Source organism: Tursiops truncatus, chromosome 14 (genome assembly GCF_011762595.2).
Source record: "Tursiops truncatus isolate mTurTru1 chromosome 14, mTurTru1.mat.Y, whole genome shotgun sequence".
Taxonomy (NCBI): domain Eukaryota; kingdom Metazoa; phylum Chordata; class Mammalia; order Artiodactyla; family Delphinidae; genus Tursiops; species Tursiops truncatus.
Genome location: NC_047047.1, coordinates 41,458,075 through 41,472,138, shown reverse-complemented (window position 1 = coordinate 41,472,138; position 14,064 = coordinate 41,458,075).

Sequence of the window (14,064 nt, the reverse complement as noted above, 5' to 3'; positions counted from 1 at the left end):
CAGCATTTCATAAAGCCAATATCAACTACACATGTTAAATGTGGAAAATAATGAATAGGTAACACAAAATCAAGAATAAGCCAAAATCCCTGTGGATTTGTCAGTGAAATGCAGTGAATGATTTTTCCAAATCTGACATGCCTTCCCAATTTGCTTCTGTAAAGTAGTATTAAAACAAAAATTTAATTTCTAATCAATATAACATGATAGATGGAAGGTAACTGGAAATATATAAAGAATGCCTTGCTACATAGCACAGAGAAGTTAATTTAGAATAGAAAATTTTGATTACTATAATAACCACCATAATAATTTTATAATTATATTATGTTTATGTATGTTTATAGATTTAAAATGATCTCTGATATAAGATTTTGACTGATAGAAATCATACTGAGATTCTGCAAGGACATGAAATCCTTAAAAAAAACAAAAGAGCCAATTATTTTACCAGCAAAATGAGTTTAGTCAAGAATAGCAGAGAATTACGATTTGGGACAAGCAAACTATCCCAAACCATAGGCAAGTCCTAAGAACCTAGGAGACAGGTTTGCTTTTATAGAGGAAAGAGCAAGTTGGGAGGGGCTGTTTCACAGAGCCCAGGGTGGTGACACCTTCTCATTGGCTGGGTAGTTGTTGGGCAAGAGAGAAATTCTTCCTTCCTCCAGCTGGGCGAGGGGTAGTGCATGAGAGCTCCTTCTTCAGGGCTTCTCAATTTTATTTTAAATGAGGCTTCCTTTATTTATTTTCACAAATGTTAATCTTAGGATGTATAATTCCTGATAAGCATTACACTTCTGTAGAAAATGATTTGTAATAAAGGCATTTTTAAACAAGGTATCTCAAATATTCCATAGTTAATACTTCATGTTTCCTCATTTATCATAACATCTTTTCTTTAGAACATATCTTTTAAAGTTTATTGTCATTTTAAATGAAGATTGTTTTGATTTATTATAGCTTATCCCCATACAATGAGATTATAATAGATATTATACTGGGATTTGAGGCATTTTTTAAAACAGATACATATGTTTTGGTTTTCTGCTCTCGATTTTTGTTAGCATGTTGTGTCAATTATTATTACTTCTTAATTAACTGTTTTACATTGAAATGGAATTGTGCTGAACCTCTGGCATTTAACTCTCTGCTACAACATTATATTGAAAGAGCAAGTATTAACTTCCTAAGCATTCATGAAGCAATCTGCTTTCCTTTAGTTGATATTAAATTGTATTATAATTTCATGACAGCAGAAATATGTTGATTAACCATGAAGCATCTAACTACAAAATTAAGTCCAAAAAAAAGTAAGCTCATTGTAATATGAGTCTTTTTTTAAGCAAAATTTGAAATGAAAAAGAAAGTGAGCATGGCATTATAAATTAACTTGCCCTGCCCCTTTGCTTTGATATTTAAAATTCAATGACCCTTCATTTTGAAAAACTAGTATGGGCTTTCCTATATAACCCAATCCTGGTGAGTCCACAGAAGTAAGAGGAAGTCTCTGGTATCCCAGAATCTAACAATTAAAATTTAAAAAGTGGCGGGAGGAGAATCCCCTTAGGAAGCAGAATGTGTGGAAGATAATAGTATCTTAGAAAAGGAGAAAATGTCACAGATGGAAAAGGGTATGCAAACACTTTCCTTTCCTCTCTCTTGTTTTGTTCCACATTGCCTACTTCATTGCCTAATTACAGGTTAAGAAAGCAGCAATGCCAGACCAGACAGCCAGGTTGACAGGGAAACATCAGGGAATCCCTGGATCCTAGCATCACTATAACAAGCGTAAGTAAGCTGGCTCACACCTGAAAACTTGCTTTTCTACATCCTCCACGGCTTGAAACAAAATTCAACCTGCATCATTAACCTGGAGCTTTCCTGTCACTCCATTTCTTAAGACCAGGAAGTGAAGCTAGGTCATAGGGTTTAGCACCTTCCCTGAGGTACATTATTGGTCTTGAAAGCTGAAAATGGCAAGGAAATATGAGGTGAAGATGGAAAATAATGTGTCACCAGTGAAATTTCAAGCTCTGTGGAAGACAAACAAGAAACTAAGTAACGTATAATAGGGTCCCCTACAACAGGGGTCCTCAATCCCCAGGCTGTGGGCCGGTACTGGTCCGCGGCCTGTTAGGAATCAGGTTGCACAGCAGGAGGCGAGCGGGCAGGCGAGAGAGCGAAGCATCATCTGCTGCGTCTCATCGCGCCCCATCGCTCGCATTACCGCCTGAACTATCCGCCACCCCACCATGGAAAAGCTGTCTTCCACAAAACTGGTCCCTGGTGCCAAAAAGGTTGGGGACCGCTGCTCTACAAAACAGAGTTTGGGGCAAACCTATGTTCTAACACTCCTGCGATGTACTGTAATGTGTAATCTCAGCACAATGAGAGTGACGGCAAGGGGAAGTGAGGCAGCTAAGTGTAGGAAGCAAATAAATGTGACGCATTACCATGCTGACCATGGTGGTATATCCACTTACCCTCCCTAAGTTCCCGCTCAACTGAGAGGACAAAAACGGCAGTTTGTGTCTCTGATGTCAGTGACAGCTCGGACCCCGTATCAAACACTCCTCAAAATGTTTTCAGATTCTGGCAAAGGGCCGCAGATACTGGCGGAAGCATTAGGGCATGCATTTTCAATGGGTGTGAGAGTATCCCTAAGGAGGCAACAATTGGTTCTTGGTGGGGGAAGGGATGAAAAAATATTGACAGTTCAGTAAGAGTACAGGTATAAAGAACAGACACTCATACAAGTTAGGGCCAGAGGCATAATTTGTAATGCCCTGTGCAAAATGAAAACGCACGGCTCTTTATTCAAAAAGTAGGGGGAAAGTGCCACTAAAAATACTAAAATACATGGCTTTTTCCTTTCATCTGCAGTCTAGCTCTCTACTTATCAGGGTTTTATTTGATATTTAATGTCATTTAAAGTAAGGAAAAGTAAACATCTAAATTTTGGGTTGAATTTTTCCAGTCATCTTTATATTGTGCAATCACAGTCTTAAATGTAAACATAAGACATTTAACTCTTACGTGGAATCGCTAAAATTACACAATTTATATTTCACAGCCCATCTATGCATATGTATTGTGTTTTCTTTCTCAGAAGACTGAAATATTGGACAAAACTGTCCTCCAAAGTGGCTGTATGATTTTGCATTCTCGCCGTCAATGAATAAGAGTTCCAATTGTTCCACACACACTCCAGTATTTGGTGTTGTCAGTGTTGCAGATTTTGGTCATTCTAATAGGTGTGATCCCTCAAAATCTTACCTTCCATCTGTGCCTCATTTGAATCCATCACTTATGAAAGCTTAAGAAATTGTGATGTTACTGAATGCCACATTACTCTCCCACTTATTAGGGTATCAGAGTCCCTGTTGCTCTCACAGGTGTTGGTAATTGGGCTCCAAAACATCAGCCTGGGATTCTGTTTTCTATAAACACTTCTAATTGCCTTAGCTCAGGCTTCCAAGAAAACAGAGCCTGAAAAAAGACTTACACTCCAGCTTCTGAATGGGAAGTGCAATTTCAATGCAGCAAGAATGAAGGAAAAGAGTAATAAAGTGGGTAAGGGTGGGAAGAAACACAAGGTGGTGCATTTCTGCACTGGTCACTGTCTCACACAAACAAACTATGAAAGGGTTAGGCTTCGTACTTTCACTCTCTGGGCCACCATATGAAGTTTCATATGGGCTGTAAGTTGGAATATTTCATCAGAAAAAGGAAGGGAGCATGGATTCAGGTACTGGCTCTTTTCTATCTCCAACTGATCAAACGTTTACTTATAGGAAGTCAACTCCCCACACATTTTTAGATTCCATCACCTGGCCTTTTCACCAACTGCTTAAGAATCTATACCCTATGCATTTGGATGTGGTATTTCACTTGAGTGAAGAAGTCACTGGAATAGTCAGAAACTACTAGTGTGCAGATGGTCCATTTTGGACAGCTAAGAAGCATGGCTAAAAGGACTTGCCATCATGGAGGCAGCTGAGGATGGAGCAATTAGTCAAGGGTCTCAGAGACACTGAAGCCAAGAGAATATGATTAGGTAAATGAGTTGAGTCTAAAACACAGGGTAGGCTGAATTAAAGGACCAGCCAAAGCAAAAGTTCAAACAAGGGACAATGAATATTCTGAGAAAGATAAGAGAAAAATTGGAAACATGAAAAAACTAACAAGCAGATAAAAATGAACAAATGGGAGATATTGATTTGAAAAGTATAAAAATTCAGATGATTATCAAATCAAATAGTCAAACAGGGAATGATAAACTCAAAAAGGAAATAATGAAAAATATTAAAAATGAAAAAAATTTAATACATATGGAAACTAGGTGATAATGCATAAATATCTCTTTCTTGAATGTCCACTGATACAAAAGAAAAAGTAAATACAAGAGAATTAGGTCTTTGTGTCAGTTTCTCTGCCAAAACAACTAAAAATGATAAAGTTGAAAATCTTTAAAACATTTAAAATCTGACAAGAGAGTAAGGAATTATTAGACTAAAATATATGTGAAGATAGATATCTAGAAAGGACAGCTGAGTATTGAAGTGTTGATGGAAATCATCAATAACCTATGATAAGAATAGAAGAGAGTTTTATTGGAGCTAGACTGAGGACTATAGCCTGAGAGACAGCCTCTCAGATAGCTATGATAAATTGTTCAAAAGAAGCATGACTTTTAGCATTTATATATCTTGTCAGAATAAAGAACATCAAACATGACAGGGGTATATTCCTTTAAAGTTTCAAAAAAAAAAAAAAATCAGCCTGTACACTGCAAGTCAGTACGACCTTAGCACCTGGGAAGGGAGCCTTATCATCTAAGGAGTACTAGCATTGATATCCCAGGAAGGGAGGCATTTACCTCTCTATTTTATCCCTATTTTTAAAACAGACATTTTCTACTTCTGGACAATGCACTCTTTTCTTTAATGCTTAAAGCAGATATACAATGTACGTTTGATAGGCCAGAATAACTTCCCCATACCTCAAATACATAAAAATTTCTTCCATCAGAAGCTATCCCTGAAAAGCATCTACCCAAACTTCTTATATTAATCTGAGGTTTCACAGACTTATGGGGCATGGGTAATACAACCTCAGGAAACTTGAGATACTGTGGACTTCTGGAAACTGAAGATGAGTGCCTTTTATAATGTCCAGTCCTTTTTTTGTCACTATCTTTTAAAATGTATGTTTTCTATTTTTATTTCATTACTAATTTCTAGTTTTATTCATTGTTTCTTTTTTTGTACTTTTTTTGAAACTTAGGTTTTTTTTCTCATCAATAGTCTATTTTAATGAATATTCCATGTGTTTTTAAAAAGAAGCTTAATTCTCTAGCATTGGTGCACAAGGGGGATAGATATCTTAAATACATACCTTTAAATTATTTAGGGTAAAATTTAACTTATATTTAGGAGTTCTTTAGCTGTTTGTTTGTTTTGATGGAGAATGGTATTCTTAAGTCCCACCCTTATCATAACTCTTATATATCTTTATTGTAAACTTAGCCTTTACAATTATAAACTGTACCTCTTTGTCTTGGTTAATGATGCTTTGCTTGAATCAGCCCTGCCAGATATCAGATACTATGTTTGCCACCCCTGTTTTTTTGTTTTTTGGGTTTTTTTGCTTTGCATTTGCCAAGTTCTTCTTTGTTTTCCTCTAATTTTAGCCTTTTTAAATGCTTTTGTTTAAGGTATGTCCCTTTTATATAGCAGAGGGCTGGATTTTGCTTCATGTGCCGTAGAACATCTTTCTTTTAAAAGGTGAGATAAGTAGAATTCCATGTTTTGATAAAATAGATCTGTTTGTTCCCTGTTCTGTCAGATTATTTTATATTTTGTATTATGTTTATGTTTTGTATTATGTGACATTTTCCGTTTGTCTTCCACTATGTGGTCTGATTTTTTTTTTTATTTAAATGTTCTGCTGTTTTGTATTTCTTTCGGCATTTATGATTTTTTTTGTTGTTGTTCTAGTGGCACAGCTAGGCCATCTTTATATAATTTCCTCAGTCCCAGTCTGCCTTAACTAGAATTTTCTAACGGTGCATCCACTTAAAATCTCACGCATTACTCCCATCCCCTACTTGTGTGATAATCAACAACGCAATTCTACTTTCCCTTTCACTCTCCTCTCTCCTCCCACTTTTTAAGTTGTGTTCTTCCCACTTTATCAGAGCATGTATCATGTGTGTATTGTTCTTACGCTTTTATACCCACCTTTGTTATACTTTTAGATCTGCAATTAAATTTATCTAATTCTTTATATTAGTCATTTTGCCAAAGCTTCCCCACTCACCTCCAGGGTGAACGGAGTTTGATGTTAAAAGATTATTAAAGAAGGGTTCATTAGTACAGAATTACTTAGTATTGGATGTTCAAAACTGATTTTTCATAGCCTTCCTTTTTGAAGGAAAACTTAGTTTGGAAAAAAAGAACACAAACAATATTTCAATTAAGCTTAAATTTGATAATTATGCATATTATAATTTTATATATAGCCATGAGATAATAAAAATAGAATGTGTAATTTCCATACAAAAAAACAATTAAAAAATGTAATTACAGAAATAATTACTCTAAAATGAGGCAAGAAACAAAAAAAGGAAGCAAGGAACTGGTGAGGGCAACTAGAAATTACAAGATGTATGATAAAGCTATACACCAAATATTTTGATAATTCCATTGTGTGTAAATGTTCTGATGATCTGATCAAAAGATGAAGATCATCAGACTGGATTTTAAAAATCTCACTTTTTATCATAAATTCATCTAAAACATTCAAAGTTAAAATAAATGATAAAGATATCATGTGGGTAAAGATACCCACATTAATAACTGCAAAATGACCTTCAGAGAAAAGCACTTGTAGAGATTTATAAGGTCATTTCAAAATGCTAAAAAGTTTATCTCATCAAGAAAACAAACTATTTTGAATTTACATGTCTCTATATGATCTCCGTATGAAAAAAATTAAAAATTACTAGAAGAAATATAAAAATTAATAATCATGCACTCCTCAGTAATTGATAAAAATGTTAGAAATCATCAAGGACAGAATATTTTTAAGAAACTGGGGACTTATACACTAGAACGCTGCATCTAGAAATTTCAGACTGTACATCTTTATTTCACACTCACATGAAGAACTTACAAAGATTAATCATACATTGCTGGCCCATACAGCAGTGGCAACATATTTCAAAGTTTTGAATTCATACAGAATATGTTTTCTGACCTCGTTGAAATTAAGCTAAAAATCAATAAGAACATAAATATCTGAAAAGACCCCGATGCCCTAATGTTTGAAAATTAACAGAGAGGACCCTTTTAGGAATTGAAGGTCATGACGTGCCCTGAACAGAGTGTGTTTTTAACTTGATTCTGTGTAAAAAAGAAGGGGCAGGTGTGGGTAAGGAGGGAGAGAGAGAAAAGAACAAGGTATGGATCTCTCAAAGTGGTTACAACATGGTGAGAAATATCAATGAAAGATAAATGCTTCTCATTATTTTTGTTTTCCATTTCTGATTTTGTTCTTTTATTTATTTGCTTTTCCCCCCTTCCGTGATTTAAAAAATCTCTACAGGCAAAGACTCCACCCACAGCCAAGCAGCACAGCCTGAGTGATTCCAGGAGGGTCTAGCCTCTGTATAAGGTAGGCTATTGTTTTGAGAAGCGTCATCTTACTTAACTGCTAGGATTTTCATGGGCATTGATGCCCATTCATGTGGCAAGATATCATATGAAAACTTTTTCTCCTCTGAGATTTTTCAAATTGGGACCTCAACCTTCAGGTCTCCTATGTGCTCCAAGACCCTTCCAGAAGATGTTATGATTTCTCTTGGCCCCTAGATTTTCACAGCCTACCACACTCAGACATTCTCTCTGTTTCCACCCAGTGAGTACCTATTTAGGTGGGTTCTCTCCCAAGATGACTAATGACGGCTCCCTGAATGGGAGCCACATCTAGCCCATGAGAGCCAGGTCCCTGACCTCTCTCGTTAGTGAAAATAAAATAAAATTTACTTTCATCCTATCTCTACTCTGCCAACAGAGGCTGCACTAGCCATACCTTGCCTTTAGACTTTTTGAGATGTGAGTCAGGTATATTCCCTATGGCTCTCAAACTCTGACGACACTTGTCAGACATTTCAGATGGTTCTCTGAAGTCCCCTTCGTTTGGCTTGGTTGAAGAAAGAGAAAAAGCCTCAGCTTTCTGATAACTCTCATTATATAAATTCTCTCTAACCCTCTCCTGACTCATCTTCATGACCTAGGAAGCACCCTAAATGATGAGATAAGCCACCTGCTACAAAACTGGTTTGACACTTGGTTTCCATGCCACAAGTAGAAAATTTACCACTTAAATTTCAAGCATTTAGGAAACCTGAAATTCTGAAACAACAGGAAAATAATAGGTAACTTTCAGTCAAAAATATTGATATGCACACACATATATTTTTACATCCTATCACATTTACATAGGCATATGTTTTATATGCTACTGTATACTTACATAAAACTAAATACATATAATACAAACTAAAATCCCCAAAGCCTAAACTTATAAGTAGCATAGTGTACACTGATGGAATAAAGAAGCCCCAGGGCTTCCTAAATTCTTAAACTGGTTTTCCTTGAACTTTTCATCAAGGTATGAGAAAAGATTAGGTTAATAAATAAACAAACAAAATATAAAGTTAAATAAGATAACAACTGACCAAGGATTCTCTAACAAAAGAAAAAAATACATAATGTATACCAAATGTGAAAAATGCTCAACATCACTAGAAATAAACAAACAAAAAATTGAAGTATAATGATATGCCCTTTTTCACCTACAAATTAGCAATCAGAGAATCAGAGTAAAGATAAGCTCTCATGGGCACTTTGATACACTGCTTAAAAGACTGCTATAACCTTAAAAGACTGCTATAACCTTTCTGAATAGCAATTTGACAATCAAGGACTTGAGAATGCCTCATCATTTTTGTCCCAGTAATTTTCCATCCAACATAAGGAAACATCTCTAAATAAAACCTCATAAATAAAGGCATCTGTTGTGAAGTTAGTTATAATAGTGAAAACGATCAAAACCTTCAACAGAAAGAGAATGCTTAATTGTTACACTCACATTATGAGTGTTAACCATTGAAAAGTATGTTTACGTAGAAGTAGTTATGAGAAAGTATTAATGATGGAATCAATAATAACAGACAAAAATAATATAAAAACATGATCCCAACTATGAAAAATATGCCCCCTAACTCCTGGCAGAAACAAATACAGAACCTCTCTGTAGGAAGTACCCTCAACTCAGACTCCTTAGTGCTCCCACAGATGGATTCAATAAGATATGAACTGAAAAAGAATTACAAAATGCAGGAGCTAACCAACAATTATGAGTAAGAGTATTTCAGATGTAATAACTTCCACATATAAAGGGTAAAAATTACCTTAAGTATCTTTGAAGAAACAACAAAGGAAAGAAATGATGAACAACCAATAAGAAACCATTAAAAATGATAAGAAAATTTTGGTAAGGAACCAAATAGAAGTTCTGAAGTAAAAATATATGATACATAATGCATGACATAATGATATATAATGCAAAATAAAACCAAATGCATATTTAAATACTACTGAAGAATTAATAAAGTACATGACAGAGCTGAATTTTAGATGGTATAATCTCTCAAGATGGCCCTTTATTTTCAGCAATCTACATTCTTCTTATTTGAATCAGGAAGCAGAGAAGTGGATTCTACAAACACCCATTTAAACAGGATTGACTACATTTGGACTTATAAGATGATATTCTGAAATACGATTTTTTCTTTGGTCATGATGATTTTATTTCAAGATTTCTCTTCCTTTTGTGCTATGGACAGAAATGATATGAGAAGCTGTTCTATTTATATTAGTGACCTATACTAATGTATTTTCATTGCTTAGGGTCTTGTTTTGAGCCAATGTGGGTGTCAAAATTGATTCCATCAAAGAATGCATTTAGAGGAGGTCATCATGACCTCTACATGCAATACAAAAGTTCACAATATTGTCAATGGAAACTCCTAAAATTGTAGGGTTGGAGCATAAGGAACAAGTCTGCAGAGTAAGCAATAAACTCTGGTCCACTCATCCCTTTAATTTTTAATTAATTATTATTATTTTTTTTATCTTTGGTTGCACTGGGTCTTCATTGCTGCGTGTGGGCTTTTGCTCTAGTTGCAGCGAACGGGGGCTACTCTTTGTTGCAGTGCACGGGCTTCTCATTGCGGTGGCTTCTCTTGTTGCAGAGCACAGGCTCTAGGCATGCGGGCTTCAGTAATTGTGGCTCGCGGGCTCTAGAGCGCAGGCTCAGTAGTTGTGGCACATGGGCTTAGTTGCTCCACGGCATGTGGAATCTTCCTGGACTAGGGCTCGAACCCATGTCCCCTGCATTGGCAGGCGGATTCTTAACCACTGTGCCACCCAGGAAGTCCCAATCCCTTTAATTATTATTATTGCTTTTTTTTTTTTTTTTTTTTTTTTTGCAGTACGCGGGCCTCACAGGCCCAGCCGCTCCACGGCATGTGGGATCCTCCCGGACCGGGGCACGAACCCGTGTCCCCTGCATCGGCAGGCGGACTCCCAACCACTGCGCCACCAGGGAAGCCCCCAACCCATTTAATTTTGAAATGCAGACATTTCAGATGGTGAAATCTCAACATGCCATGTTGGTAACAAGTGTGTCTTCACTTTTTCACAGGTTCAATAGAAGCCTTGGATGAACTATTCAAATGACTTAAAACAGTCCTGATGCATGGTATTTGCCTCTCAAAAATAATCATCAGCGCCTTGTGAGACTAAACACAGCATTAATTCAGACTTCTGTAATGGAAAAGAAACATAAGGGAGGGAAAAACCTAACATTTATTGAGTACCTCCTATGTGCCCACAACTGTGACAGATGTTTTACTGTTTATTTCATTTTACCTCCACAAATACCTTAAAGGTAATATTATTTTACACTTTGGAAAACCAAGACTTAGAAGCTAAATAATGTAATAAGTCACAGCAAGAGCTGGAGTCTGACTCCAATTCAGGACTGTGTAGCTATAAACCCTAAGTCTCTTCTTAAAGAATGCACTTTCTCACAATTTTAATGCAAGTCATAAGCCCTTTATAATCACTTTAAAAAAACTATATAGTGTATTTCATTTTTTCCCTTACGTGCTTTTTATATTTTAACATTAAACTTAATTTGCTTTTATATTTTATTTTTACATTTATTTTTGGTAGTCTTACAATGGAATTCTACCAAATTTTCCAAAGAAGAGACCATCGCAAAATCATAAAATCTTCATATATTAGAAAAACAGTAAATGCTTCTCAACTAATTTGATGACATCAGAATACCAAAACCAGTGACTAAAGTAAGATAAAATAAAGTCCACATCAATCTCATGCATGTAAATAAATGGAAAATGCTAAACAAAACTATGGCACTGTATAAAAAAACAAACCCAGATCAAGTTGAATTTATCTAAGAAATTCAAGGATAGTTTTACATCAGCAAAACTACAAATAAAATCCATATCATCATCTAAATAGATGCACAAAACGCATTTAATAAATGTCAACTTGAATTTGGGACAAAAATTCTAGGTAAATAATGAAATTTCCTTAAACCAATAATATGATATCTAGAAAAACAGCTTAGAATAACCATTATTCTTAATAGAAAATAACACATTATTACCTTTAAAGTCAGGCAGCAGTTAATGCACTCAGTAGCACTATTTTTATTCCATATTGTACTGGATGTTCCAGACATCATATTAAGGCAAACATTAATTAAAGTTATCATAACTATTTGAAAAAATAAAATTATTAGACACAATCTGATTTTAAAATATCAAAGTTTTTGTACAAGGAATTCTAGTTATTATTTTATTTAGGATTTTATTATTTAGGAGTACTTGAATGTCTGCATGTAAATATATGATCAAAGATTATCACTTTAGCATTGTTCATAGTAGTGAAAAATTGAGAAACATATAAATGTTAGTTAACAGAGTACTTGGCAAGTAACATTAAATTTTATATTGGGTCAGTAAAACCAAATGAAGAGATTAAATGAGTTGGTTCATTGCAAAATAATGCAAAGGGTATCATCTCATTATCAAATGCACTCGTGTGTGTGTGTGTGTGTGTGTGCACACATGAATATATGTATGTGCAGGGAAATTAATATAAAACACTCCAAGAAGATGCACATCAAATAGTTGATAGAGGGTAACTCTGGAAAGGAGAGCAGTTGTCCACATATTTGGGGAGAGGCAGGAATTAAACAGAGGCTTCCCTCTTCTACTCAGTACAACAATTTACAAATAGAATGTACTCAAATGTTAATTACTTGTTTTTGGAAAAAGGGGAATATTGAATAAAGAAAATAATAAGCAAAGAAGGCAAATGACAGTGTAAAAAAGAAAAATAAATTAAAAGGCCAATAACCATATTAAAAGATGAGTAATCTCACTAGTAATCAGAGACATATAAATTAAAGCTGTTAATATACACTGTTCACCTAAAACATTTCCACAGATTAAAATGGGTGAAAGGGCTTGCTATTATCTGTGGGTAAGAAAGAAGAAGGAAAATAGATGATCTAAACCATTGTTCGTAAGAGTATAAACTGATATAATTTTCTTTGAAAAATTATGTTGTAGTATCCATAAAAATTAAAAAGTATACACCATTTTAGCAGCAAATACATTTCTAGAAAATTTTCCTACATATATGTGGAAAGACATATGAAAAGAGATACTCATAGTATCACCATTGGTAAGAGTGAACAATAAAGTGCTTATAGGTTAAGGAATAGTTAAATATATTGAGCAATATTTAGTTCACTTAGAGGTTAGCAGCAATTATGAGGTATAAGTATGAGGTAGCTCCAAATACACTAACATTAAAGATTATCCAGATATGTTATATCAGGAAGAAAAAATAATTATATGAAGCATGACCCCAATTGTATTTAAAATGTTAACTAAAATTGTATGTATTCACCTATACTCCTATTGATTTTTATGCAAAAGTAAACACTGTCATTAGCAGTGTTTACTGCTGAAGGGGTAGGCTGGGCTGAGAAAGAAGAAAGTAGTTCTATAACTCTTTCCAGTATCAAATTGTATACTGTTTACTTTTATTCATTAGCATTTATTCTAATACTATTTGGATAATTAAAAATAATTAATCAAAATAAAGTTCCAATATAATCTCATAGAGAATAACATAACATATTCATTGGTAGCTGAGTTTTAACTGAGGTAGCTGAGTTTTTATTGCATTCTGGGCACAAACACATACTTTCAAGCATCTTTTTTTCCCCATGAATCCAAATGCTTCATCTCTATTTTTTAAATATACCACTCATTTATTTTAACCAGTCTTCCCCACAGTTTGGCATTCCCATCTGATACTAATCTCCTCCATTTATGTTTGTCTACAGTTTAACAGGGTGCCAGAGATAGAGAGGAAAGAAAGTCACAGGCAGGTAAAAGACCTGTGCAGAGCCTGAGATTTTACCCTACTAGAAGCCATGATATTCCTAGATCAGAGGAAAAGAACTTAATTACTCACAACAATAGGATTATCAAGTGTATTTGCATTTTCTTGTGTCATTTCCGGAGGCCCAACTTCTTACTGGAAAATGCAAAGAGGGCCAAACGATGCCCCTACATACAGTGTAGGAAAGGAGCACTGAGGTTACAATGTAATTCTATTATAAATGGTCAGTTAACAAGTCTGACACTATTTCTATCTGCCAAGGTTGTTTATCACAAAAACATACTTGAAATGTCGTTCAGAACGAACAAGCAAGTCAGTGCCTGTGCTTGCAAGGCAGACATGCTGAGACACAAAACACCAAAAAAAATTATTTTGATGAGTTGCTATCTGAGAGTGTTGCAAGGTTCTGTCATGCCACTAAACTGTAGATGCATGTTTCTCATCAGTAAATATCTTGTACTACTTCACTGAGTGAACTTTGATA